Source organism: Equus caballus, unplaced genomic scaffold (assembly GCF_041296265.1).
Source record: "Equus caballus isolate H_3958 breed thoroughbred unplaced genomic scaffold, TB-T2T haplotype2-0001042, whole genome shotgun sequence".
NCBI classification, from domain to species: Eukaryota; Metazoa; Chordata; class Mammalia; order Perissodactyla; family Equidae; genus Equus; species Equus caballus.
This window is the reverse complement of record NW_027222070.1, coordinates 222,845-246,440: the sequence shown is the minus strand read 5'-3', so window position 1 is coordinate 246,440 and position 23,596 is coordinate 222,845. Positions and strand designations below refer to the sequence as shown.

Below are 23,596 nucleotides of genomic sequence, written 5' to 3'. Positions count from 1 at the left end.
AATTCAGCTTCCAACCTAACTGCCTAACATCGATCTTCACATGATATAACACTTTATACGTCACACACTTAGGCCCATGACAGCTTTTCTATTCCATGACCCTGGATTTCATGATCCCTTCTCCACCTGATTTTCAAGCTCACTAGATCTTTAAGGTTCTCTTCAGCTAAGAAGTGCCCAGCAAGCTAATAAGCAGAACTTCCTGAAGCTCCTGACATTTGAAATCTTTAATTCTGTCACTTACGTCACTACTACCCTTCACTCTCTTTGACCACAGGCCACTTCCAGTGACTTCAATAAATTTTCTATCACCCCCAAATCCAGAAAAGTTCATGTCAATTGTCCCTGAAAACTTCCTCCTTATCCAAAAAGAAAGTCTTAATGGGCATTTAACTATTTGCCCTCCCCAACCATGCTTAATAAATACATGGAATGGGATGAAGCTTTCCTAGGGATGACAAAAAGAATACCAACAATGAGGGTAATAATGGTTTTACCTACTGGAGTGGTTCTAAAGTGAAAATCTGATTAGACTGCTTCCCTGATTACATTTCAGGGGCTCTGTACTATCTACAGAATACAAGATAGAAAACCAGTCTTTCCCATGGGATATGAAGCAATACATTGGCTTCCTCTCTAACTTCTTCTCCTATGGATTCTCCACATATCTCAACTCCAGTCATACTGACCAGCTTAGTGCCCACGCACACTCTTGCCATTCAATTTCACAACTCTGTGCCATTACACACACTAGCCCTCAACCGTGGTGGGACAAAACTGCTATTCCTTGCTCTATATACCCTTTAACACCAAGCTTAAGAATCTCCACATTTGTGAGCCCTCCCTAAACTCATCCCAAAATTTATGCTAACACCAACCCAATTCTTAGGGCTCTACTATTTCCTTCACTGTATCACAGAGTATTTGTTTACAAATCTCCCTCCCTGGGAACTTCTTGAGGATAAAGAGCACCTTATTTATCTTTAAGTCCCTAGAACCTAGAAACATACCTGATACATAATAAGTACATTTAATTAATGTTTGATAAACTGATAAATTTCTACTTCACAGACTTGTAAGGATTAAGTGGGACACTGTTTGTAAAAGTGGCCTATAAGTGACAAATCTCTAGAACATTAATTTGCCATGGTGAGGGAAGGGCGCAAACTCAGAGTGGTCTATATCAAAGGACTCCAAGACCTCAGAAACAGAAGAAGTTATTTTCTCTCAGGAAAGTATAACAAGATTTCTAAACCACAGGATTACTAAATCCAGAAAATACAATTATTTCCTTGTAAAGTACACTCATTATTTCAGGCAGATAATTATCTCTTGTGGAATTTGTGAGGAAAACGACAATAAACATAATATTAAGATGATTAGCTACAGTCAATAATATGCTAAAGATAATATATTCAAGAAAGAACAATATTTCCTTACTGCTCCTGTGTCTCAATGACTTTAAGTCAGATAAGACTGCTATTAAAGGCATAGTTTATAAAGATATTAATTCCAATAACTGGAAAGTAATCATGTGTGGGGGCCTGGAATTGGCCATCCCAAGATATGTCTCTTTGGCATGATGATTATTTGGGGCTGGAAGGCAACTGGTAAGTAGAATTTACTTACCCTTTATAAGAGACATTTACATTGTAAAGGAAATCTCCATCTGTAACGATATCTCCCTCTCTACCAGGAAGAAGGGGGATGACCTTATCTCTAGAGACTTAATCAATGGGGAAGGCAAGCACTTAATCTGCATTTGTTTATTGTGCCTGTCTGGTAACCTCCTGTAACTGACTCCCCACCCCTAACATCATCCTTTGTCTTCAGCTGGATATGATGTTTGGGGTGGTGGTTTCAGCCATTTTGGTGAGTTGCTTGGCTTGCCTGAGCCTCTCCCATGTATACATTGACAAATAGAAATGGCAAGCAATAGGATATATTGGAGTACACGAGGAAGCCATTTGGTGTAAACCTAATTCGGCCTGACTTTGCATTTTTCCAAAAGGGCCTGACTGTGGCCATTGAGCACGCACTGCATATCTGCTTTAAAACATTTACTATGGCAAGAACAAATGGCCTTAAGACAAAGGTGCAACTTCCCCCAACATTGGCATTTCCTTAAGGATAAGCATCTTTCCTTAGGCTAGGAACTGATTGCTGCACTCACCTTCGACCACCCAACTCACCTGTGACCACCCAGCTTGAGACAACAGACCTGCCACCCTGCTGTGTTCACCAAGACAGCAGACCTATCTGCTGTTTCCATCAATCACTGTGCTGACAGAGCAGTCTCGCGACTATTGTAAAATGGACATTTCAATCCTATGTGAAACATCCTGTTTGGGGGTATATAACCACTCTGCACCCCACTTCTTCGGTACCCTTTCTTCCTTCGGGAAGAAAGGCCCTGGGCCATGGTCCTCAGAATATAAAGCTTTGTTTAATTTTCTCCTGCTATTCTGTCTCCTGTGAATTTAATTAGTTCTCCAGCCAGACGAACCAAGAGAGGGTAGAGGAAATGTGTTCCTCCCCTACACATGCAAAAACTGCTTCCCCTACGACTTAATATTCATGCTATGTACCTCCTTCGGTTTGTGTAGCAATTCAGTATAGAGACCAAAGGAACCCAGAAGATGCATTGCAGGGATTTCTCATACTATTCCTGAGGTGTACACCACAAGAAGAAGATGAAGCAATGATACGACGATGTTTACTGAACATGCTGGCAACTTCAAGTTCCTTTCTTGCATTTACTCTAGGGAACTAATTATAACACAGGAGAAAACTGGAGCTTTCCTTTAAGAAAGCAATAAAAAGAACAAACTCAATTCTTTCTCTCTTTGGACCCTTTAAGTTCACTGAACAAAAAGTGCTCTCTCTCAAGCTCTTCTGGCCTCGCTCTTTATAATCCCTCCGTTTTTCACAGGAAGTATCTTATGCTGCGATCTATAGTCTTGATTCCTAAAAGCAGGTAGGTTCAACCACCACTATTTCAAGCAGTCTCTAAATTTCAGAATTTCTGAAGTTTTCAAGTTCTAAAGTTACCGAAGTTCTAAAAGTTTTCTTAAAGGTAAATAATTTGCCATAGAAACAAAGCTATAGAGATTAGTTTCTCAAATTAGTCCACAAAAGCCAATTTATTACATAATTTCAAAGCAAACTAGATGTGCCAAGCTTTCTAGCCTGGATCTCTGTACATGTACAGTCAACAATGGACCGCATATGCTACTGTGGTCCCACAGATTAGTACTGTATAGCATTGCTGTGTAGTATAGGCTATACTATCTAGGTTTGTGCAAGTACGGTGGGAGAGGAAGAAATTTTCTCTACCCTTCTAGATTCTTCTGGCTGGTAAGATTAAATTGACATGAGACAGATTAACATGAGAAAAACAAACAAATGCTTAATAACACATATATATGGGAGAAATCTAGGAAAACTGAGTAACTTGCCAAAATGGCTGAAACTCTCACCTTAAATAACATCCTCAGCTAAAGACAAAAGATGTTGGGGACGGGCAGAGTCAGGGACTTCAAAGGGAAGGAAGATAATTTACAAGTAGGTGAAAAGGAGCAAATATTTGGAAAACAAGTGTTGGGCCATACAGAAACAGATGGACACAAAGGGGAGCCCAACAAACAGGCTTGTCTAGGTTCCTCCCTGTCTACCACCTAGTTCATGTTGTGCTAAGGTGATAGCTCACTTCCTGAGACACGTTTTTTACATTCGTTTAGGCAGTTAAGGGGAAGGTAACGTGAAAGACTTCCTGAATCTTTTGTTTCTTAAAAATAACCAACCTAAAGTAATCTCCATGTTGAAGAGACACATTTTGGGGTGGTAAATTTTTTTCCCTTCAGTACACTCTATGATGTTCGCACAATGACAAAATCACCTAACCACACATTTCTCAGAACACATCCCTTCGTTAAGGGTTCATTAATGCAGGACTGTAGTTCCCTTTGCCTAGAACATCCCTCCTTCTCCCATTCCACCCACCTCGCCTTCGCCTGAATAATTCCTACGCATTCTTTAGTTCTCAGTTTAAACATTACCCTCTCCAGTAAACCTTTCTTAACTAATCCCTCCACAGTGTACCAAGGCCATGTTAATCCTCCACTGTAATCCCATATTAAGTGATAAGTACTTATCAGACTTAGGGTGACAGCTTGCATGTCTCCTCACAGGAATAAGTCTCTGAAAACAGACTGTGACTGCAGTGCCTGGCACACAGGGGCACTCCAAAAATAATTTGTTAAAGCTATTCAGGATATTAAGCCCTGGGTGTTCTATAGTACCTGGGGTTACAGAAGAGCCTAAGACACTGGAGCAGTGCTTTCTGAAAGGACTATCTCTAACTGCATCTTTCTACATTTTTACACATTCCCTTCTATTACTTATCCTTCATGCTTACCAGGATATCTTCCTAAGGAACTTGGAATTAAAAGGGCAAAATAAAGGAACCAATACAAATCTTCCTAACTAAATTTGAATCAGCCCTCTACGATCATAATCAGTGAAAGGAACAACTCAAATCTGACCATATTGAAACTCTTCACTAAAACCTGTATTCTTCATTTTGTACTACTTTACCTGGGTTAGGTTTGCACTAGAACTTGAATCATTACTTTCATGATGCTCACAATGATATTTTCCTTTTGACTCATGAACAGTCTGCTTACACGTGGAATCTGAAAATAAACGTTCTCTTGGGTGCCTAGTCAAATTTAATGACACCCGGCAGCCTTCCAGGCATTCTTTGTTCTCCAGCTTAGTCTTCGACTTGGTAGAATCTACACTGAAGACACTTCCTCCTACAAGCTTCTGGAGAGTATCACAGGATTTTTGCTGGGATTTTGAAACTGATCTTCCTTCTTCTAGATTTGAGGTTTCCTTAATTATCTTGTTGGAACTGTAATCCTGAGAAAACTGGATTCTCTTCCATTTCTCCAAAACACATTTTTCAGAACTGTCTGCAAATTTATTGTACTTTTCTTTCTTGTGTTCCTTCATCTTCTCCCTCTGAGCAAGTAAATGAGCCCATCTTTTCCATTTGCCTTCAGCTTTGGGTTTCACATCTTTGGCAATCTCAGGACTGCTAAAGTTTTTATTTCCATGGTCAAGCTTACTCCCAACATTTGTCAATTTACTATCTTTCACTTTAAAATCTACACATTTATTGATATCCTTTTTAGTTCCATTTGAAGAAAAACTCTGGGAAATCATTTGATTATTATTTGAATATGATGCTTCTTGGAGTTTAACGGGTCCTTGGGATGAAGAACTGATTTTTGGTCTCTTTCATGCAGTGTCACTTTCTACATTCAGTCTGTAAAGCAGTACAGAAACCAATGTTACATTATGATTACACACGATTATACATAATGTTGCACTGTATCATTTTAGTTAGGAAATAACATAACTGGACTGAGGCAAACTTCATAAAAAGTAAGAAATGGCTACATTAAGAATGAAGTAGAGGGGCCAGCCGGGTGGTGTAGTGGTTAAGTTCACACACTTTGCATTAGTGGCCCAGGGTTCAGGGGTTCGGATTCCAGGTGCAGACCTGGCACTGCTCGTCAAGCCAAGCTGTGGCGGCATCCCACATAAAATATAGGAAGACTGGCACAGATGTTAGCTCAGCGACAAATTTCCTCAAGCAAAAAGAGGAGGACTAGCAACAGATGTTATCCCAGGGCCAATCCTCCTCACCAAAAAAAAAAAAAAAGAAGAAGAAGAAGTGGAAGGATTACTCAACAAATGGGTGTTGCAATAATCAGTTTACTATTTGGAATAAGTCCAAATTTACAGCTTTATATAATACCAGACAGCATAAATGAAAATTAAAAGGGCTTGGAATTGGTATTTGTTATAAATGTGACAGATTATTAGTCTTAGTTAATAAAAAGCTCATCAAAAACTACTAAGACTCTAGAATAGGACGTCAACAGAAAATTAATGAAAAAGAAAAAGAGAACAGCTAATAAACATTTGGGGGAAAGTCTGACTTCTCTAGTAATCACAGACACGCTAATTACAACATATCATTTTCTTCTATCAAATTAGCAAAAGATTTTAAAGTAACATTAAATATTGGCAAGAAGTTATAAAGTGGACTCTCTCATATGTTCCTGGTGGAAATGCAAAATGATACAACAATTCCACAAAATAATTTGACAATATAATTAAGAATTCTAAAAATATTCATATTCTTTCACGTCTCAGTAATTACCATTTTAGAAATCTACACCAAGGTGAAAAAAATCTGAAATGGACTAAAAAATAAAAAAATATTCAATTCAGGATTACTTATAATAGCAAAAAATCAGGCAGAAAGTAAATGCTAAAATTTTGGAAATGACTAAGAAACATATCATTCTATCAAATATGACAGAATAGCATAGTCATTTCACATGATGTTTATAAAAAGATTTCAATAACATAACAAAAAATATTGATATAACATTAAGCAAAAAACAAGCAGGGCACAAATCTGTATACATAATGTGATCTCAACAATTTAAATAAGCATAGTAAAAAGGCCAGAAAGAAATGTGCTAAACTATCAGAAACAGCAATAGCTAGAGGTAGTAATAATATTTTCCTTTTTAAAGTAGATATTACTTTGTAGTCAAAATGAAACACAATACAGTAATTTATATTAATAAACCCTTGCGTGTTCTAAGTGCCTGCCACTCTGGAGAGGCAGCGGAGGACACACCACGTAGAGTCCTTACCCTCAAATGGCTTACAGTCCAGCAGGGGAGAAAGAGATGGCAAATAAGTGACTTCCCAAGTAATTAATCATGCAAGAGCAAACTGTAAACATCACAGAGTTTTTATAGGAGTTTTACTTGAGTCTTCATCTGGTTTTATTTTCTTTGCTATCTTCCTAAAAGACTGCCTATCATTATCTACCTGTTATTAAGTAACAATAAAACAAAACTTCGCATTTTAATGGGACCTTGCTTGGCATCTAATAGTATATCATGTAAGGTGTCAACTGTATTAAAGAAAAATCAGGAAAACAACCACTTTAAGAGGCCCTGCAGTTCTCGGAGCATTTCCATATTCCTCTTTGATGTGTTCTTCCCAATAGCCCTGTGCTGCATATTTCATAGCAATCTACGCACCATGTTCTGTATGGTCATAAATAATGAAAACTCAACATTACAAGGCCTTTTAAAAGACCAATAAAATTAAATCTTAAAATTACCTCTTATCAGCTAGTTTTGTGAAATGCTATAGTAAGATAATGCAGTTTTATATTTGCAACCCAAAATACTAAAGTTCTGAGATCTTTTTAGACATAAAAGTTAGACATGCAGCAAATACTTTTTTATCAATGACTTAGTGTAAAATCCATATTCAGCTGAAGCTGAATAGCATCATCCTGGATTGAACGCTTACGCCAAAAGAATAAATGTGAAATTTTGTCAAGATCTAATTATAATTAGCTTATTTTAAAACTTAGTAACCATTTTAAAATGTAACATGCTGCACGAACAATAACTTCTCAACATTATCAGCTCCTAGATTGCTCCGTTGCTCATGATAATGCACATTTCGGATACTAAATTACATACTTAATCTCAATTTAGGTCAATTGAAGAATAAAGTACTTTTCAGCTAATTCTGCCAGTAATGGGTACTGCTGATAGCAATACTGTCATCTCTCTAATAGTAACTGAGGCAAAACTTATCTCCTTTTCAGCTCCTGGAATTAAAGACTTGGTCAATGGTGAAGATGCAATTTTATCGACAAAATCCCACAAACTGAAAGTGTGCTGCTTCTAGAAAGGCTTTCTGAGTCTTTTCAAAAACAGACTTAAAGTTGTTGCCCTTTTTACATTTTTATTGATAATACATCTGTATGTACTTAAACCACAGAGCTGGAATTGTGGCAATGGTACAATGTAACTGGCTTTCAGAATGACAAAATTCTCTCTGATTTTCCATCTGCAACTCAGCTTTCGCTGTTTGCACACCAATTTCGAGGCCTTCCCCATAGTTGAATATGGAGATTTTTACAGAAGATGCCATATACTATAAATAAATACTTGTAACCTTAAGGCAAACTAGTTTGCTTACTTTTCCAACAAGTAAATAACAGCAAACAAACCACTTTCTCTGCAGGAAATGATTGTCAGAAATCCTGCACTCGTTTTTTTGTGGGGTGTTTTTCTTGGTGAGGAAGATTGGCCCTGAGCTAACATCTGTTGCCAATCTTCCTCTTTGCTTGAGGAGGATTGTCACTGAGCTAACACCTGTGCTAATCTTCCTCTATTTTATGTGGGATGCTGCCACAGCATGGCTTGACAAGCGGTGCTCGGTTCACACTGGAGATCCAAACCTGTGAACTGTGGGCCTCCAAAGCGTAGTGTGCGAACTTAACCACTATGCCCCAGACCAGCCCCTGCACTGTGGATATTAATGTCTGCAAAAGCACAGTGTTACAGCATTCTTTCATCCAAGTAACCTTTTAAATATGCAATAGCTCCTATAACATATTGTTTAAGTATATGACAAGGAAGTTCTAAAATATCTTGTATGTCAAATAGTTTGTCTTTGTTTATTTATTTATTTATTTATTTATTTTTGAAGATTAGCCCTGAGCTAACATCTGCTGCCAATCCTCCTCTTTTGGGGAGGAAGACTGGCCCTGAGCTAACATCCATGCTCATCTTCCTCTACTTTATATGTGGGACGCCTGCCACAGCATGGCTTGTCAAGTGGTGCCATGTCCACACCCAGGATCCAAACCGGCAAACCCCAGGCTGCCAAAGTGGAACATGTGCACTTAACCGCTGCGCCACCAGGCCAGCCCCAGTTTGTCTTTGACAAAAGAAAATTTCACTACAAGTTACACGTAGAGTGCTTGCCAATATTTGCAAGTGAATATTCAGATATTAACAATGAATCCAAATGCCATGCCTTGCTCATATTATTGACATTGTTACCCTTATGATGTTATATGATGATAACCCACACAGTGGCATGGTCATTGATCACATGTGGGTTCAGGGATGCAGAAATGTTGTTGAAGTAGGCATTCAACTATTCAGCATTGCAAAGGCTGAAGCCAAATAGCGGCTTTTGAGTAAATTCATGAATCCTTAGAATAATTTAAATGCTAATCCAAAAATAATTCAGCAACATTATTTTTTCCTCCTCCCAAGATTATGTGAACAAGTCTAAGGGGGTAATATACAGATCAGAAGTCTGTTTACACTCTTATACATGGATATAAAATCAAGGGCTAGAAAATGTGCCCTTAAGCAAATCAAACAGTGTTTTAGAACTCAAAAGAAAAGAAAAAGTATACTAGTACAAAAGGCATTAAAAACCCAGTCCGAAAAATTCAGAAAGTGATAGCATAACATGATATTTGCGACAGAACATACTTCCACAGATAACAACACAGAAGCAAAGTATCACAAAAACTAGAGGAGATGATCCAAAAGAAAAGCTGAAGAAGAGTCAGAGACAAGCTGGATTTGTTGTTTTTAGCAAACATAACTGAGCTTGTCTGGAAAGCAGAACTTTTATTTCTATACTTAATGCCATTTTACTTGTTTTCTCATAACTCCCTATTTTCAGAGAAACCTTGATATTATCAACTTTGATCACGCATTTTACTTTTTATATTTACCCCCATTAGTGGCAAGAAATTCCTTTACCACAAAATTCTCTGAAATTTTTATCCAAAGAATGCAGAAGTTAAAGATCAATAATCTCCAATATTCTCCTATCCCCCAAGTTCTTTAGTTGTAGCCACATTCAGTTTAATTCACATGGTTTTAAAGCCATTTCAATTCAATAAGCTATATAGTCTCTTCATGGGTGATATGTAAAAATAATTTATCCAAAATTTCTAAATCAGCCTCGTGACTTTTTCCGTAACTATATGTAATGAAGTGACAAATAAAAATGGCAAGCAATAGGATATATTGGAGAATATGAGGAAGCCATTTGGTGTAAACCTAATTCGGCCTGACCTTGTCTTTCCAAAAGGGCCTGACCGAGGCAGTTGAGCATGCATTGTATATCTGCCTTAGAGATTCCCTATGGCAAGAGCGAAGGCCCTTGAGATAAAGGTGCAACTTCCCCCCTCCCAACGTTGGCATTTCCTTAAGGATTAAGCATCTTTCTTTAGGCTAGGAACTGATTGCTGTGCTCACCTGTGACCACCCAGCTTGAGACAATAGAGTTGCCTCCTGCTACGCCCACCGAGATAGCAGACCCCACTACCTGCTGTGTCCAACAAGCGCTGTGCCCAAAGGGCAATCTTGTGACTACTGTGGGAGGGACATTTCAATCATATGTAAAGCATCCTCTTTGGGGGTATATAACTCAGGGCACCTTCCCGCTCCGCGAAGGTCCGAAGCGTGTGGGCGGGGCCGCAGGAGTTCTGCCAGGAGGGTGTCCCTGTCGCTGTCCGCAGTCCACCGCCGGAGGGGGGCGGGGCAACGGCCGGGCAGCGTCTGGGCGGCGGCGGGGCGCGCGCGCGCGCGCGAGGAGAGGAGCGCGCGGCTGCTGCGCCACCGTCCTGGGAGGCGTGGGAGGCGTCGGCCAGCCACGCCTGCCTGCCCAGAGCCGAGCCCGGCAGAGGCCGGCCGCGCTGTGCTGCTCTCTCCCGGGCCGGGCTCGTCCGTTCCCCGGCGTCCGTGGACGCCGCTCCGTGTCCCCGCTGGGCACAGCAGCCCGGGCCGTGCACAGCCACGGCCGCTAGCCTGAGGAGGCCGTCCTTCAGCTCCCGCTCTTCCTGCTCGCCGGACACGGACGACCGGGGCGCCTGCGAAGATGATTCCATCTGGGAGAGGTACCTGGGGGCGTGGGCCTGGGGGCTGGTGGGAGGCGAGCGCGTCCCTGAGGAATAGGCTTGTGCGCCAAGAGGTGCCCGTCAGGTGGCGGGACTGCTGTGCGGCGCGGGGAGCGAGGGGTCTCTTCGTGCGCTTCAGGCGTTCGTGGAACGGGCGGTGTGTGCCGGGCACGGGGCCAGCCTGGGCATGCGGTGCCCGGGAGTCCGGCGCTGGAAGCGCCCCCCGTGGTCTCGGCTTCTCGGAAGGACAGGCGCCAAGTCGATAAGGACACTGGTCTCGAGGCATTCTGAGGAGTGCAGGTCTCCCTCTTTTCGAGGCTACGTTCCGTTGGGGTTTTCCTGAAGCCTGTTGTGGCCCTGAAGCTCAGGCCGGTTCAGGGAAGTGGCCTGTCGAGGGCCACGTAATATTTGTGTGCAGAGCCAGTGCTTTCCAAAGCCCTTGACTGTGCAGAAGTCTACCTGTTAGGGGTGCAGTGGGGGCTGTCCGGGGAGCGTTGTGAGCACAGGTATGCCCCACACTTGAAAGTATGGAAGAGAAAGCGTGAGGCTGGAGGGTGCTCCGTTCGTTCCCTCCTTCCACAGAAAGTCTGGAGAGTTGACTTTGGGACAAGTCCTTCCTTTCCTCTGGTCGGTGCGTGTTCAGTGGCCTGGACACTTGGTGAGCAGGACTGACAGGGTGTTTGACGTACTGGACCTCACAGCCCGGTTGGAAAGGACAGACAGGCAGCAACCAATTGCCTAGGAGATACGTAAAGGCAATTTTGTGTTGAGTGTTGAGAACTACGGCATTTCCTGTTAGCCTTTGTGACTCAGGCAGTGATGTGGAAGCTGAGAGCAGATGCCTAAAAGACAAGGAGGACTTGTGCGGGAGAGTGTTGGGACAGGGCACGGGAGGAGTATGGCCTGTCAGAGGAGCTGAAAGAATGCCCTGGAGACTGGGGCCGCCGCGTAGGGACTGTAGGGTGGGGAAAACAAAACTTTTCGATTGAGGCTGGCGCTTTCTGTAGGTTTTTGGAGACTGAGCGTGGTGATTCAGAACGTGGCCTCTGGAGCCAGACTCTGTCACATGGGTCCTGGCTCTGCCACCTACGGGCTGTGTGAACTTGGGCAAGTTACTGTACCATTCTGTGTGTCAGTTTCCTGATCTGTAAAACGGGGATGATTATCATACGCACTCCATAGGTGAGTGTAAAGGTGAGAGGATATTTCATATCCGTAAAGTACTTAGAGCAGTGTCTGGCCTTTAGTAGGCGTTAGTAGTGGTTGATTAAAGAAATGGCTAAATGCATACCTAAGTATTCAAGGCTTGGAGGCTGTCCCTGGTGAAACGTGTGAACTTGAATGGATTACACCCAACTTTGTTTTGTTTCCTTTCCGGCTTGCAGTTGCTACTGACCGCATCTGCAGCACTGTGGAATTAGAAATAATCTGCCTCGACTTGGCTGCTCTTGGTAAAACAATCTAATGCTGTCCAAATTATCCCAGGGAAATAAAAGCCTTTTCAGTAGCATAGTAGGGTTAGGCTTATTTAATATGTATTGTTTATATTGGTTTGTTTAGTGTTTGTTGGTGACTTTGCTCGTTTTTTTTTTTTTTTTTTTTTTTTGGGCAAAGCTGCTCGGTTAAACAAAGCAGATTAGCTAGGAAATGGTTCAGACCCAGAGAAAAGTAGAGAGTCGTAAGCAGAGCACGCCTTTCCTTGACTCTCTGTCGAGAGCTTTGTGATTGCAGCTGCTCTCTGCCTCAGACACGGTGCCCTCTGCGTGTGCAGTCATCTAAACAGTGCAGGGTCTGGGACCGTGGAGAATCCAAGGCAGTAGAGTCATGCTTTGCTTAACAGTGGGGATGAGTTCTGAGGAGTGTGTCATGGTCAGGCAATCTCGAGACTGTGCAAACACCACGGAGTTCCTAAACCTGGATGGCAGAGCCTCCTACACACCTAGGCCATATGGGACTAATCTGATGGGACCCCCGTTGTTGACTGAAACGTCCCGATGTAGGGCATGACTGTACTTCCCAACTCCAAGGGCACGGAAGTGTAGCCTGTGGGGCTTTGGAAAAGAACAGAGACGCTCAAGGCCTACTCTGGACCCACTGACTCAGAATCTACTGGGATAGGTCCCGCCTTTAAAGACCAGACGTAGTCCTCCTCTGCAGACATCTCATCAACGGTTTTTCACGCTGGGTTTTCCCTCATCTGAGAAAACAGGCCAAGAGCTTGTGGGGATCCATAATTAGTGTTTTAAGACATTTGGCAGGACTCAGTGTTTTTCACGTTCTGTGATACTGGGATCTGCATCTCCACCGTAATGTGTTAAACCTTGAAATCTTGTCCAAAAGTCATGTCATTACCTAGAGAATCCTTCTGTGAATTCCAGGCAGATTGCCATCTTTCTGCTTCCGCCTGCTCACCTTTCCAATGGGGAGAATAACGGTAACCTACCTTTTGGAGGTGAGGATTGAATGAGACAGTTGGTGCAAAGCAGTGGGCACAGGATCTGGCACAAAGTGAAGCCTTCAAGAAATTATGATTACAGTAGTTTTGATTTCCCTCCAGTCGGAATAGAGTTTAGTTGAAGTTAGTGGCTGTGGCACAGCTGTGTCTCAGGCTGGTGTCTGCCGCCCTGAGCTAAGCCATAAAAATCCCTGGAATAACTTTTCAAAAGCCTGTTAGCCTCTTGAGCCTCCTACACGTCTTTATTTTATTTTATTTTATGTTATTTTATTTTATGTTATTTTATTGCAGTAACAGTGGATTCTAAGATGATATAGCTTTCAGATGTACGTTGTAATATATTTCGAATTCTGTGTAGATTACATGGTGTTCACCACCCGAAAACTAATTATAGTCGGTCACCTCACATGTGAGCCTCATCGCCCCTTTGGCTCTCTCCCCTCCCCCTCCCCCTATGGTAACCAGCAATCCAGTCTCCTTTGCTCTGTGTGCGTTTGTCGTTGTTTTTATCTTCTCCTTATGAGTGAGATCACACGGTGTCTGGAGTTTGACTTTCTCCCTCTGATTTATTTCGCTTCACATAATACCCTCAAGGTCCCTCCACGTTGTCGCAAATGGTCGGATCTCATCATTTCTTAGGGCCGAGTAGCATTCCATTGTGTATACATACCACATCTTCTTCATCCATTCTTCCCTGATGGGCACCTAGGTTGCTTCCAAGTTCTGGCTGTTGTGAATAATGCTGCAGTGAACCTAGGGGTGCATGTGTCTTTCTGCATTGGTGTTTTCAAGTTCTTTGGATGAATAGCCAGCAGTGGGCTAGCTGGATCATACACATGGTAGATGTATTCTTAGTTTTCTGAGGATACTCCATACTGCTTTCCATAGTCGGCTGCACCAGTCTGCCCTCCCGCCAGCAGTGCAGGAGAGTTCCCTTCTCTCCACATCCTCTCCGACACTTGTCTCTTGTCTTGTTAATGAGAGCCATTCTGACCAGAGTAAGGTGACATCTCCTTGTAGTTGTGATTTGCATTTCTCTGATCGCTAATGATGTTGAGTCCCTTTCCATATGCCTGTTGGCCATCCGGATACCTTCTTTGGAGAAATCACTGCTCAGATCTTTTGCCCGCCTTTTTAATTGGGTTGTTGATTTCTTTTGCTGTTGAGATGTATGAGTTCTTTCTGTGTTTTGGATATTAAGCCCTTATCCGATATAGGGTTTGCAAGAATCTTCTCCCCAGTTGTTAGGTTGTGTTTTGGTTTTGTGGATGGTTTCCTTTGCGGTGCAGAGGATTATTTTGACTTTGATGTAGTCCCATTTGTTCACTTTGTATTTTGTTTCCATTGCCCAGTCAGACGTGGTACTTGAAAATAGGCTGCTAAGACTGATGTCAAAGAGCCTACTGCCTATGTTTTCTTGTAGAGGTTGCATGGTTTCGGGTCTGACATTCAAGTAAAAGCGGAGGGAGGAGGCTGCAGTTCCCCGAGAGCGAGCGTAGCGGGGACCCCGCGCCTGTCAGCGCACCTTCCCGCTCCGCGAAGGTCCGAAGCGTGCGGGCGGGGCCGCAGGAGTTGTCCCAGGAGGGTGTCCCTGTCGCTGTCCGCAGTCCACCGCCGGAGGGGGCGGGGCAACGGCCGGGCAGCGTCTGGGAGGCGGCGGGCGCGCGCGCGCGCGCGAGGAGAGGAGCGCGCGGCTGCTGGGCCGCCGTCCTGGGAGGCGTGGGAGGCGTCGGCGAGCCGCGCCTGCCTGCCCAGAGCCGAGCCCGGCGGAGGCCGGCCGCGCTGTGCTGCTCTCTCCCGGGCCGGGCTCGTCCGTTCCCCCGGCGTCCGTGGACGCCGCTCCGTGTCCCCGCTGGGCAGCAGCCCGGGCCCTCCGCGGCCACGGCCGCTAGCCTGAGGAGGCCCTCCTTCAGCTCCCGCTCTTCCTGCTCGCCGGACACGGACGACCGGGGCGCCCGCGAAGAGGATTCCATCTGAGAGAGGTACCTGGGGGGCGTGGGCCTGGGGGCTGGTGGGAGGCGAGCGTGTCCCTGAGGAGTAGGCTTGTGCGCCAAGAGGTGCCCGTCAGGTCGCGGGACAGCTGTGCGGCGCGGGGAGCGAGGGGTCTCTTCGTGCGCTTGAGGCGTTCGTGGAACGGGCGGTGTGTGCCGGGCACGGGGCCCGCCTGGGCATGCGGTGCCCGGGAGTCGGCGCTGAAGCGCCCCCGTGGTCTTGGCTTCTCGGAAGGACAGACGCCAAGTCGATAAGGACACTGGTCTCGAGGCGTTCTGAGAGTGCGGGTCTCCCTCTTTTCGAGGCTACGTTCCGTTGGGGTTTTCACGAAGCCTGTTGTGGCCCTGAAGCTCAGGCCGGTTCAGGGAAGTGGCCTGTCGAGGGCCACATAATATTTGTGTGCAGAGCCAGTGCTTTCCAAAGCCCTTGACTGTGCAGAAGTCTACCTGTTAGGGGTGCAGTGGGGGCTGTCCGGGGAGCGTTGTGAGCACAGGTATGTGCCCCACACTTGAAAGTATGGAAGAGAAAGCGTGAGGCTGGAGGGTGCTCCGTTCGTTCCCTCCTTGCACAGAAAGTCTGGAGAGTTGACTTTGGGACAAGTCCTTCCTTTCCTCTGGTCGGTGCGTGTTCAGTGGCCTGGACACTTGGTGAGCAGGACTGACAGGGTGTTTGACGTACTGGACCTCACAGCCCGGTTGGAAAGGACAGACAGGCAGCAACCAATTGCCTAGGAGATACGTAAAGGCAATTTTGTGTTGAGTGTTGAGAACTACGGCATTTCCTGTTAGCCTTTGTGACTCAGGCAGTGATGTGGAAGCTGAGAGCAGATGCCTAAAAGACAAGGAGGACTTGTGCGGGAGAGTGTTGGGACAGGGCACGGGAGGAGTATGGCCTGTCAGAGGAGCTGAAAGAATGCCCTGGAGACTGGGGCCGCCGCGTAGGGACTGTAGGGTGGGGAAAACAAAACTTTTCGATTGAGGCTGGCGCTTTCTGTAGGTTTTTGGAGACTGAGCGTGGTGATTCAGAACGTGGCCTCTGGAGCCAGACTCTGTCACATGGGTCCTGGCTCTGCCACCTACGGGCTGTGTGAACTTGGGCAAGTTACTGTACCATTCTGTGTGTCAGTTTCCTGATCTGTAAAACGGGGATGATTATCATACGCACTCCATAGGTGAGTGTAAAGGTGAGAGGATATTTCATATCCGTAAAGTACTTAGAGCAGTGTCTGGCCTTTAGTAGGCGTTAGTAGTGGTTGATTAAAGAAATGGCTAAATGCATACCTAAGTATTCAAGGCTTGGAGGCTGTCCCTGGTGAAACGTGTGAACTTGAATGGATTACACCCAACTTTGTTTTGTTTCCTTTCCGGCTTGCAGTTGCTACTGACCGCATCTGCAGCACTGTGGAATTAGAAATAATCTGCCTCGACTTGGCTGCTCTTGGTAAAACAATCTAATGCTGTCCAAATTATCCCAGGGAAATAAAAGCCTTTTCAGTAGCATAGTAGGGTTAGGCTTATTTAATATGTATTGTTTATATTGGTTTGTTTAGTGTTTGTTGGTGACTTTGCGTTCGTTTTTTTTTTTTTTTTTTGGGCAAAGCTGCTCGGTTAAACAAAGCAGATTAGCTAGGAAATGGTTCAGACCCAGAGAAAAGTAGAGAGTCGTGTAAGCAGAGCACGCCTTTCCTTGACTCTCTGTCGAGAGCTTTTGTGATTGCAGCTGCTCTCTGCCTCAGACACGGTGCCCTCTGCGTGTGCAGTCATCTAAACAGTGCAGGGTCTGGGACCGTGGAGAATCCAAGGCAGTAGAGTCATGCTTTGCTTAACAGTGGGGATGAGTTCTGAGGAGTGTGTCATGGTCAGGCAATCTCGAGACTGTGCAAACACCACGGAGTTCCTAAACCTGGATGGCAGAGCCTCCTACACACCTAGGCCATATGGGACTAATCTGATGGGACCCCCGTTGTTGACTGAAACGTCCCGATGTAGGGCATGACTGTACTTCCCAACTCCAAGGGCACGGAAGTGTAGCCTGTGGGGCTTTGGAAAAGAACAGAGACGCTCAAGGCCTACTCTGGACCCACTGACTCAGAATCTACTGGGATAGGTCCCGCCTTTAAAGACCAGACGTAGTCCTCCTCTGCAGACATCTCATCAACGGTTTTTCACGCTGGGTTTTCCCTCATCTGAGAAAACAGGCCAAGAGCTTGTGAGGATCCATAATTAGTGTTTTAAGACATTTGGCAGGACTCAGTGTTTTTCACGTTCTGTGATACTGGGATCTGCATCTCCACCGTAATGTGTTAAACCTTGAAATCTTGTCCAAGAGTCATGTCATTACCTAGAGAATCCTTCTGTGAATTCCAGGCAGATTGCCATCTTTCTGCTTCCGCCTGCTCACCTTTCCAATGGGGAGAATAACGGTAACCTACCTTTTGGAGGTGAGGATTGAATGAGACAGTTGGTGCAAAGCAGTGGGCACAGGATCTGGCACAAAGTGAAGCCTTCAAGAAATTATGATTACAGTAGTTTTGATTTCCCTCCAGTCGGAATAGAGTTTAGTTGAAGTTAGTGGCTGTGGCACAGCTGTGTCTCAGGCTGGTGTCTGCCGCCCTGAGCTAAGCCATAAAAATCCCTGGAATAACTTTTCAAAAGCCTGTTAGCCTCTTGAGCCTCCTACACGTCTTTATTTTATTTTATTTTATTTTATTTTATTTTATTTTATGTTATTTTATTTTATTGCAGTAAAAGTGGATTCTAAGATGATATAGCTTTCAGATGTACGTTGTAATATATTTCGAATTCTGTGTAGATTACATGGTGTTCACCAGCCGAAAACTAATTATAGTCGGTCACCTCACATGTGCGCCTCATCGCCCCTTTGGCTCTCTCCCCTCCCCCTTCCCCCTATGGTAACCAGCAATCCAGTCTCCTTTGCTCTGTGTGCGTTTGTCGTTGTTTTTATCTTCTCCTTATGAGTGAGATCACACGGTGTCTGGAGTTTGACTTTCTCCCTCTGATTTATTTCACTTCACATAATACCCTCAAGGTCCCTCCACGTTGTCGCAAATGGTCGGATCTCATCATTTCTTAGGGCCGAGTAGCATTCCATTGTGTATACATACCACATCTTCTTCATCCATTCTTCCCCTGATGGGCACCTAGGTTGCTTCCAAGTTCTGGCTGTTGTGAATAATGCTGCAGTGAACCTAGTGCATGTGTCTTTCTGCATTGGTGTTTTCAAGTTCTTTGGATGAATAGCCAGCAGTGGGCTAGCTGGATCATACACATGGTAGATGTATTCTTAGTTTTCTGAGGATACTCCATACTGCTTTCCATAGTCGGCTGCACCAGTCTGCCCTCCCGCCAGCAGTGCAGGAGAGTTCCCTTCTCTCCACATCCTCTCCGACACTTGTCTCTTGTCTTGTTAATGAGAGCCATTCTGACCAGAGTAAGGTGACATCTCCTTGTAGTTGTGATTTGCATTTCTCTGATCGCTAATGATGTTGAGTCCCTTTCCATATGCCTGTTGGCCATCCGGATACCTTCTTTGGAGAAATCACTGCTCAGATCTTTTGCCCGCCTTTTTAATTGGGTTGTTGATTTCTTTTGCTGTTGAGATGTATGAGTTCTTTCTGTGTTTTGGATATTAAGCCCTTATCCGATATAGGGTTTGCAAGAATCTTCTCCCCAGTTGTTAGGTTGTGTTTTGGTTTTGTGGATGGTTTCCTTTGCGGTGCAGAGGATTTTTTTTGACTTTGATGTAGTCCCATTTGTTCACTTTGTATTTTGTTTCCATTGCCCAGTCAGACGTGGTACTTGAAAATAGGCTGCTAAGACTGATGTCAAAGAGCCTACTGCCTATGTTTTCTTGTAGAGGTTGCATGGTTTCGGGTCTGACATTCAAGTAAAAGCGGAGGGAGGAGGCTGCAGTTCCCCGAGAGCGAGCGTAGCGGGGACCCTGCGTCCCTGTCAGCGCACCTTCCCGCTCCGCGAAGGTCCGAAGCGTGCGGGCGGGGCCGCAGGAGTTGTCCCAGGAGGTGCCCTGTCGCTGTCCGCAGTCCACCGCCGGAGGGGGGCGGGGCAACGGCCGGGCAGCGTCTGGGCGGCGGCGGGCGCGCGCGCGCGCGGAGAGGAGCGCGCGGCTGCTGGGCCGCCGTCCTGGGAGGCGTGGGAGGCGTCGGCGAGCCGCGCCTGCCTGCCCAGAGCCGAGCCCGGCGGAGGCCGGCCGCGCTGTGCTGCTCTCTCCCGGGCCGGGCTCGTCCGTTCCCCCGGCGTCCGTGGACGCCGCTCCGTGTCCCCGCTGGGCACAGCAGCCCGGGCCCTCCGCGGCCACGGCCGCTAGCCTGAGGAGGCCCTCCTTCAGCTCCCGCTCTTCCTGCTCGCCGGACACGGACGACGGGGTCGCCCGCGAAGACGATTCCATCTGAGAGAGGTACCTGGGGGGCGTGGGCCTGGGGGCTGGTGGGAGGCGAGCGTGTACCTGAGGAATAGGCTTGTGCGCCAAGAGGTGCCCGTCAGGTCGCGGGACAGCTGTGCGGCGCGGGGAGCGAGGGGGTCTCTTCGTGCGCTTCAGGCGTTCGTGGAACGGGCGGTGTGTGCCGGGCACGGGGCCCGCCTGGGCATGCGGTGCCCGGGAGTCGGGCGCTGAAGCGCCCCCCGTGGTCCTGGCTTCTCGGAAGGACAGACGCCAAGTCGATAAGGACACTGGTCTCGAGGCGTTCTGAGGAGTGCGGGTCTCCCTCTTTTCGAGGCTACGTTCCGTTGGGGTTTTCACGAAGCCTGTTGTGGCCCTGAAGCTCAGGCCGGTTCAGGGGAAGTGGCCTGTCGAGGGCCACACAATATTTGTGTGCAGAGCCAGTGCTTTCCAAAGCCCTTGACTGTGCAGAAGTCTACCTGTTAGGGGTGCAGTGGGGGCTGTCCGGGAGCGTGGTGAGCACAGGGTGCCCCACACTTGAAAGTATGGAAGAGAAAGCGTGAGGCTGGAGGGTGACCTGCCCCACAACAGAGAGTTACACAAGCGGCTTCAGTTTGTGTTGATGTTGAAACAGACACGGGAAGGACACAGGGCCCAATGGGAGAAGGGCTGTGATTGAGGCTCTTTCTGGAGACTGAGCGTGGTGATTCAGAACGTGGCCGGAGCCAGACTCTGTCACATGGGTCCTGGCTCTGCCACCTACGGGCTGTGTGAACTTGGGCAAGTTACTGTACCATTCTGTGTGTCAGTTTCCTGATCTGTAAAACGGGGATGATTATCATACGCACTCCATAGGTGAGTGTAAAGGTGAGAGGATATTTCATATCCGTAAAGTACTTAGAGCAGTGTCTGGCCTTTAGTAGGCGTTAGTAGTGGTTGATTAAAGAAATGGATGAATGCATACCTAAGTATTCAAGGCTTGGAGGCTGTCCCTGGTGAAACGTGTGAACTTGAATGGATTACACCCAACTTTGTTTTGTTTCCTTTCCGGCTTGCAGTTGCTACTGACCGCATCTGCAGCACTGTGGAATTAGAAATAATCTGCCTCGACTTGGCTGCTCTTGGTAAAACAATCTAATGCTGTCCAAATTATCCCAGGGAAATAAAAGCCTTTTCAGTAGCATAGTAGGGTTAGGCTTATTTAATATGTATTGTTTATATTGGTTTGTTTAGTGTTTGTTGGTGACTCTGTGTTTTTTTTTTTTTTTTTGGCAAAGCCGCTCGGTTAAACAAAGCAGATTAGCTAGGAAATGGTTCAGACCCAGAGAAAAGTAGAGAGTCGTGTAAGCAGAGCACGCCTTTCCTTGACTCTCTGTCGAGAGCTTTTGTGATTGCAGCTGCTCTCTGCCTCAGACACGGTGCCCTCTGCGTGTGCAGTCATCTAAACAGTGCAGGGTCTGGGACCGTGGAGAATCCAAGGCAGTAGAGTCATGCTTTGCTTAACAGTGGGGATGAGTTCTGAGGAGTGTGTCATGGTCAGGCAATCTCGAGACTGTGCAAACACCACGGAGTTCCTAAACCTGGATGGCAGAGCCTCCTACACACCTAGGCCATATGGGACTAATCTGATGGGACCCCCGTTGTTGACTGAAACGTCCCGATGTAGGGCATGACTGTACTTCCCAACTCCAAGGGCACGGAAGTGTAGCCTGTGGGGCTTTGGAAAAGAACAGAGACGCTCAAGGCCTACTCTGGACCCACTGACTCAGAATCTACTGGGATAGGTCCCGCCTTTAAAGACCAGACGTAGTCCTCCTCTGCAGACATCTCATCAACGGTTTTTCACGCTGGGTTTTCCCTCATCTGAGAAAACAGGCCAAGAGCTTGTGAGGATCCATAATTAGTGTTTTAAGACATTTGGCAGGACTCAGTGTTTTTCACGTTCTGTGATACTGGGATCTGCATCTCCACCGTAATGTGTTAAACCTTGAAATCTTGTCCAAAAGTCATGTCATTACCTAGAGAATCCTTCTGTGAATTCCAGGCAGATTGCCATCTTTCTGCTTCCGCCTGCTCACCTTTCCAATGGGGAGAATAACGGTAACCTACCTTTTGGAGGTGAGGATTGAATGAGACAGTTGGTGCAAAGCAGTGGGCACAGGATCTGGCACAAAGTGAAGCCTTCAAGAAATTATGATTACAGTTTTGATTTCCTCCAGTCGGAATAGAGTTTAGTTGAAGTTAGTGGCTGTGGCACAGCTGTGTCTCAGGCTGGTGTCTGCCGCCCTGAGCTAAGCCATAAAAATCCCTGGAATAACTTTTCAAAAGCCTGTTAGCCTCTTGAGCCTCCTACACGTCTTTATTTTATTTTATTTTATTTTATTTTATTTTATGTTATTTTATTTTATTGCAGTAACAGTGGATTCTAAGATGATATAGCTTTCAGATGTACGTTGTAATATATTTCGAATTCTGTGTAGATTACATGGTGTTCACCAGCCGAAAACTAATTATAGTCGGTCACCTCACATGTGCGCCTCATCGCCCCTTTGGCTCTCTCCCCTCCCCCTCCCCCTATGGTAACCAGCAATCCAGTCTCCTTTGCTCTGTGTGCGTTTGTCGTTGTTTTTATCTTCTCCTTATGAGTGAGATCACACGGTGTCTGGAGTTTGACTTTCTCCCTCTGATTTATTTCGCTTCACATAATACCCTCAAGGTCCCTCCACGTTGTCGCAAATGGTCGGATCTCATCATTTCTTAGGGCCGAGTAGCATTCCATTGTGTATACATACCACATCTTCTTCATCCATTCTTCCCCTGATGGGCACCTAGGTTGCTTCCAAGTTCTGGCTGTTGTGAATAATGCTGCAGTGAACCTAGGGGTGCATGTGTCTTTCTGCATTGGTGTTTTCAAGTTCTTTGGATGAATAGCCAGCAGTGGGCTAGCTGGATCATACACATGGTAGATGTATTCTTAGTTTTCTGAGGATACTCCATACTGCTTTCCATAGTCGGCTGCACCAGTCTGCCCTCCCGCCAGCAGTGCAGGAGAGTTCCCTTCTCTCCACATCCTCTCCGACACTTGTCTCTTGTCTTGTTAATGAGAGCCATTCTGACCAGAGTAAGGTGACATCTCCTTGTAGTTGTGATTTGCATTTCTCTGATCGCTAATGATGTTGAGTCCCTTTCCATATGCCTGTTGGCCATCCGGATATCTTCTTTGGAGAAATCACTGCTCAGATCTTTTGCCCGCTTTTTTAATTGGGTTGTTGATTTCTTTTGCTGTTGAGATGTATGAGTTCTTTCTGTGTTTTGGATATTAAGCCCTTATCCGATATAGGGTTTGCAAGAATCTTCTCCCCAGTTGTTAGGTTGTGTTTTGGTTTTGTGGTTTCCTTTGCGGTGCAGAGGATTTTTTTTGACTTTGATGTAGTCCCATTTGTTCACTTTGTATTTTGTTTCCATTGCCCAGTCAGACGTGGTACTTGAAAATAGGCTGCTAAGACTGATGTCAAAGAGCCTACTGCCTATGTTTTCTTGTAGAGGTTGCATGGTTTCGGGTCTGACATTCAAGTAAAAGCGGAGGGAGGAGGCTGCAGTTCCCCCGAGCGTAGAGGGACCCTGCGTCCCTGTCAGCGCACCTTCCCGCTCCGCGAAGGTCCGAAGCGTGCGGGCGGGGCCGCAGGAGTTGTCCCAGGAGGGTGTCCCTGTCGCTGTCCGCAGTCCACCGCCGGAGGGGGGGGCAACGGCCGGGCAGCGTCTGGGCGGCGGCGCGCGCGCGCGCGCGAGGAGAGGAGCGCGCGGCTGCTGGGCCGCCGTCCTGGGAGGCGTGGGAGGCGTCGGCGAGCCGCGCCTGCCTGCCCAGAGCCGAGCCCGGCGGAGGCCGGCCGCGCTGTGCTGCTCTCTCC

General features: G+C 46.1%; 1 pseudogene; it reads right to left on the bottom strand.

The window, feature by feature from the left end:
• Positions 1-4,186: 4,186 nt before the first annotated feature.
• The window catches only part of LOC138922531 (transcriptional protein SWT1-like), a 111,652-nt pseudogene continuing 92,242 nt past the window's right edge, over positions 4,187-23,596 (bottom strand).